The sequence below is a fragment of the Dasypus novemcinctus genome, unplaced genomic scaffold (assembly GCF_030445035.2).
Source record: "Dasypus novemcinctus isolate mDasNov1 unplaced genomic scaffold, mDasNov1.1.hap2 scaffold_69, whole genome shotgun sequence".
In the NCBI taxonomy this organism is placed as follows: Eukaryota; Metazoa; Chordata; class Mammalia; order Cingulata; family Dasypodidae; genus Dasypus; species Dasypus novemcinctus.
The window spans coordinates 3,172,343-3,178,342 of record NW_026688628.1 but is presented as its reverse complement, the minus strand read 5'-3'; the positions used below and the strand labels follow the sequence as shown (position 1 = coordinate 3,178,342).

At 35.7% G+C, this 6,000-nt stretch overlaps 1 long non-coding RNA gene across 1 annotated transcript in view; it reads right to left on the bottom strand.

Annotated features, from left to right (window-relative positions):
• Window positions 1–209: 209 nt before the first annotated feature.
• LOC139438561 (uncharacterized) overlaps window positions 210–6,000 on the bottom strand; it is a 60,379-nt gene continuing 54,588 nt past the window's right edge. The window contains exons 3-4 of the long non-coding RNA XR_011648235.1: window positions 4,027–4,182; window positions 210–290 (exon numbers count right to left, since the gene is read on the bottom strand). This is a non-coding gene — a long non-coding RNA (uncharacterized lncRNA). The remainder of the gene's footprint in view (window positions 291–4,026; window positions 4,183–6,000) is intronic.

Here is a 6,000-nt window from a genome sequence, read left to right as displayed (position 1 = left end):
GGTTTCAGAAGAGAAATCAGCACTTAATCTAATTGAGCTTCCCTTGTATGTGATGGTTTTCTTTTCTCTTGCTGCTTTTAGGATTTTCTCTTTGTCTTGAGCATTGGATAATTTGACAAGTATATGTCTTGGGGTGGGCCTGTTGGGGTTTATGACTTGTGGAGTGCGCTGTGCTTCTTGGATATGTACATCTGTCTCTGACAGCTTTAAGCTGCTCTGTGGCCTAGTCTCCTGAGGGCCTCTTTCCATGCCTCTGTGCTTCCCTGTTTCCAGTCTCTGGCATCTGGGATCTAAGCAGAAGACAAGAAAGACAGAAGCTTTCTTATCTTCTGCAACTATAGTTGATCATGGAGTCTTCTCTCACATGGCAGAGTAAAATGGCAGCTGTGTTTCTGTTTCTATTTTTAGTTCTCAGTTTATATAAAACTCTGACAGATGGTGGAGATCTAATCTGGGCCTTGCCTCATTGACTTTGTCAAATCAAAGGCCCTAAAACAATCCAGTCAAAATGATCTTATCAAAAGTTCCCTTAACTTAATCTAAAGCAATCAGAAGGTCCGACACCCACAAGAATGGGTTAGTTCCAAGAACATTACATTTTCTGGGAGTCACAAAATGTCAAATGGTAACTGGAGTTAATAAGAGGGTGGTATTTGGGAATCCTATGTTTTATCAATGAGTGTTCTGTAAACTAACATCTTTTCTAATACAGAAAAGAAATACCTTTTGTTGAGATAATGGGGCACTGATGTAATGTTGGAAAAGTTCCAGTGATGGATGAAGGTACAGGCTTAGTATCTGTACACTTCTAATGAGAAATGTGAGTATTATTATAATATATAGGAATGTCTGATTTAATATCCAGAAAGTCCTAGAGATGAATGAGTGAGTTATTGAATATTTTGGAAACATCTGATATAATATCAAGGCATTGATATATTAGGAAACAGAAAATGACATAAATTGATGTCCTTACCACCAGCCATGTGACAATGACCTTATTTGGATAGAAAATCTTTGAAGATATTATTAGATAAAATGAAGCCAAACTGGAGTAGGGAAGGCCTTAGTCCATTATGATTTCTAAGGCAGAGATTGAAGTTATGCCAAGTCAATGCGCACCAAGAATTGACAGCAAACTGCAAGAAGCAAGGACAAGGCAAGGCAGGTTTCTCACCATACAGGTCTCAGTGGAATCATTCCCTGCTGGAAACTTGATTTTCACTTCTACCATCCAAAATGGTGAAACAATAAATTTCTGTTCTTTTAAATCATCCTGTTTGTGGTACTTTCTTACAACATCTCTATTAAACTAAGACAAATGATCATTATCTAGAACTAAATTAATTAAAATAATTTATGGAGCTATTTTCCTCTTATTTTAGTGGAGATAGTTTTTCTGTTCTTGTAATGAACTATTTGTAGAGCTTCCCTGATTTAAACACATACGGGAATAACTCAATGTCTTCCAAACTGAATCTGTCCAACAATACGGAACTGACCCTATATTTTATTTTTACTCTTTCCTTGACATTTTGTGTAGTAGGGAGAACATATGAAGTCAGATTAATGCTTATAAATGATATAAAATTCATTTGCAGAGTTAAAAATAAAACATGAAATTACCAGACAATTGAGTGATTCTGCAATTTGAAACAATATAAAGTCAGATATGGAATGACTGAGTGTGGATTGGAGGTGTTATAGAAATGCACATTGATTAGCACTGTATTAAGTCATATCTGGAAGAAAATGAAATTCTTGGAAAACCACAAGTGGGTAAACTGTGTTCTATATGTAAATCAAACCTAATGTGGATAATTTTTCATAATCCATATTTTCTGTATATGATTTTTGAAATGATCAATGTCTGTGGTTGAAATGAGGAAGGAAGGAATTGAGCTGAAACCACTTCTCTTCAACTCTAACTCAATAGAAAGTATAAATATAAAAATCCCTTCATGGTTTGTATCATATGCAATTCCCCTGTTCAAATCTTGCCAACAGGACCCAGTTATTCATTTTGGATGTTATTTCTGAATCTATCAAATTAAAACCTATGGAATATCTATATCTCTTCAAGTCCAGACTCTTCATGAATATATGTAAAACAATATTATATTTCCATTTTCTAATGTAAAGTGCAGAGTATTCATTTGGAATTCTTTTCCAGAAAGATCTTTACATTTATCAAATTTTGCTTTTCTATAAAAGTGCCAGAATTAGAACAGATCTAATATTTCCTTTTCTTTTTTATTTTGTTCATTTTTTCATTCATTTACTCATATATCAAATATTTTAACCATGTGCTCTGTGCTACTCTTCTAAATACTTATGTTCCAAAGTGAGTAAAACAATTTCCTGACACTAAACATCATTGATAATTGCAATAGGGAGAGGCATGACCCATGTAGAATGTCATCTAAGGGCAAAATGCTAAAAATATGTGTGTATGTTTTTATTTGCATATGAAATAGTATAGGTACCTAAAGTAAGTTAACTAATCATTCAACTTGTGACCATAGGAAATATAAAAAAGGGTTTAAATCACTGTAGGTTAATGAAGACAGAATTTCATTCTATCTGTAGAAAGAAGGAACTGTTGAATAATATAGGAAGAAGAATACGCATAAGCAAAACCAAGGAACCATTTTGTATAGTCCATCATAGCTAATTATTGGTGTAACCATAATGTAATGCATAATTGACTATGATTAGAAATAAAGTTTTTAAGGTCACAAAATCTTTACATGCATGTTCAAAAGAGCTACAACTAGTGAATAAGAAGTTTCAGAGGTTGGCTAACAGGGAGGTGAAGATGGTCAACCACCACACCAGGGAACCTAACTCCAAGCAGGAAAATTGCACCCAGCAACCATGGTTCTAAGCCCCCTCTTGATATAGAGGTGGAGTGGACATCATCATCCCAGGGTCCACAGAATGAAGGAATAAAATATGCATGAGCATGAACTTACTGCTATTCTACTATAGATGTGATTAATAATGGAAGAAACTGTAGCGTTGATCTGGAGAAAGTGGCCTAGGTAGTTAGTTGCTGAGGGCAGGGAGAGGGAAGTAGAGATGAGATGTGGGGGCATTTTGGGGACTTGGAGTTGTCCTAAATGATATTGCAGGGACAGATGCTGGACATTATATATCCTGCCATAACCCACTGAATATACCGGGGGTGAGTGTAAACTACAATGTAAACTATTATCCATGTGGTGCAGCAGTGCTCCAAAATGTATTCACCAAATGCAATGAATGTGCCACAATGGTGAAAGAGGTTGTTGATGTGGGAGGAGTGGGGTAAGGGGAGGTGGGGGTATGTGGGAACCTCATATTTTTTAATGTAACATTTTATGATTTATGTATCTTCTTTTAAAAGACAACTTAATAAAAAATAAATAAAAAAAGAAATGTCAGTAGAAATTAGAGAAAATGATCCCTCTGTATGAAAAGTTTGAAGAAAAATCCAAGAGAGAAACTGCTTTCATAAGGTTCCCCAATGCCCTAGTTCAGAGGTGGTCATGGCCTTGTGGGTGGGGATGGATTTTAGCTCCTCTCAAATTCCTCTCCAAAGTTCTAGTGTAGGACACACATGTTCAACGACTGGTGGTAGCCCTAATAGTAGATCTTAGCACTTCACATGCATGGATTTCTGTTTGTGAAATAAACCTGCACATTCACTACAGTCACTAAAAATGAGCAGTAACTGAATTCCATTCTCTCCAATATTGAAAGATAGCTCACTGCAGCTCTAAAGTACTGCATGATTATAGTTTATATTCAAAACACATATACACATGCATGCACACATACATATGTGCATGCCTATGTGCATGAAACTTGTTATACAAATTATTTGAAACTCCTTGTCCCTTTGCTTTTAAAAAGTCTCTTGGGAAATAAACTTTTCTATATTTACTTGAGTCTCTGTGGAATAGATTCATAGTGGAGTTTACAATGCAAAATTTGTAGAGAAAAATTAGGCTGTTTTTATTTTTTCTAAATAAAAAGGCTCACCTGAGGGATCCTGTGTTGACTTTAAAGCTTTGTTAACCTCAGGGAGGCTTCTTTCAGGTTTGTGCTGCAGAGTTGTCCTGGGGTAATTTGGAAGTGGCCCAACCTCAGAAGTGATCTGGTATCAGCAGTCCCTATGAAAACACCCTCCTCTTGTCTCTGAAGACCAATTTCAAAGGAAAGAAAAATGGAACAAAGTTCAATCTCCTACTCCTTTTTCCTGGACTAAGACATTTCTGCTGTGCATGAAGATATTTCCTATAGCAAGGTTAGAGACTGTTGAGGGGAAAAGTTGGATGTCTTAGAAAAGGAGCATAGAAACTTAATGGGACTATTTCCTGTTATACAAAAATCTTACCCTGCAAAGAAGATGGCCTCAACTCATGGTAGATGTTGGAGAATTCTTCAAGGGTTCAATGTTAGGGAAAGTTGTATAGTCTTGAAATGTCTGAATAATTTTTTGAATATTTATTTTAAATAATCGTAAATAAATTTATTTAGTGATTTAATAACACATAGAATCTCACCATTTTTTAGCTTTCTGATACTATTCCATTGCTTGGTGTCTCTGGAAGTCACTCTTCCTCATCAATTTCCTTAAGATCTACTCAAAGGCCTTTTGTCTAAAGATTTTATTCCTTTTAACTTCCCTTAATCAATCAGCCTCTCCCTGTTCTGTCCCCCACTCTTTACTTCTCTTTCTTTATCTCTTTCTCTTGCTCTCTCCCCAGTTCTCCACTCACCACCACCCACTGAATAACATTAAGAAGGTCTTCGACTCATTCATTTTTTTTTTTAAAGATTTTATTTTTATTTATTTAATTCCCCTCCCCTCTCCCGGTTGTCTGTTTTCTGTGTCTTTTTGCTGCGTCTTGTTTCTTTGTCCGCTTCTGTTGTCGTCAACGCACGGGAAGTGTGGGCGGCGCCATTCCTCAGCCGGCTGCACTCCCCTTCGCGCTGGGCGGCTCTCCTTATGGGTGCACTCCTTGCACGTGGGGCTCCCCTATGCGGGGGACACCCCTGTGTGGCACGGCACTCCTTGCGCACATCAGCACTGCGCATGGGCCAGCTCCGCACGGGTCAAGGAGGCCCGGGGCTTGAACCTGGGGCCTCTCATGTGGTAGATGGATGCCCTAACCACTGGGCCAAAGTCCGTTTCCCTGACTCATTCATTTTTATGCAATAATATAATGATATTTGACCATCTGGTATTCCATTTGACAATTCCTTGCACTAACCCCATGGTCACAATCTAAACCCAGATTCTTAAGGGAGCTGTAGGAAAGACAGGATATGCTACACTGGAATCACATTTATGTGAGTTGAATTTTTTCTGCTTTCCACTTCTAAACAAATGAAATGAAATAATATTAATAATGTCTTTATGGAGTTTGGGATATTTTCCCTAAATTGCTGTGGTTTGATTGCATGTAAACATATATAGTTGATATGAAAATTGTATTAGTTATTCTACTAGATTGCACTTAATTTATTTTGATTAATTTCAAAATAAAAATCATTTCTAGTATTTAATTGTAATTATAATATATATTCACATATTTTGGAAAATTTATTTTAATATTGATTTCAAATTGTTACAATCTTTATTTCTACTGATTCATTTTTTGGACACTCACATAAAATATTGAATGTATTTTCATAATTTAATTATAAATAATTGACTTCATCAACAATATTAACATCATCCATACCATAGCTCATTTTCTCTTTTAGTGATCAGAAAACATAGAGAGGCTCAAAATATTTTTTATGCCAATATTCTCTATTAATCTATGTATTGCTTACACATACTTTGGAAATAATTATGTAATCTTAATTGTCTCATATATTCATAGATTTTTGCATCTGTAATGGATATTTATTATTCTACAACATCAACTTACACTTCTTTTGTTATTGGGTTTCTTTATTGTCTGAATTGAAATTTGTTTGAAATTTTATTGTGATACTTGCTTT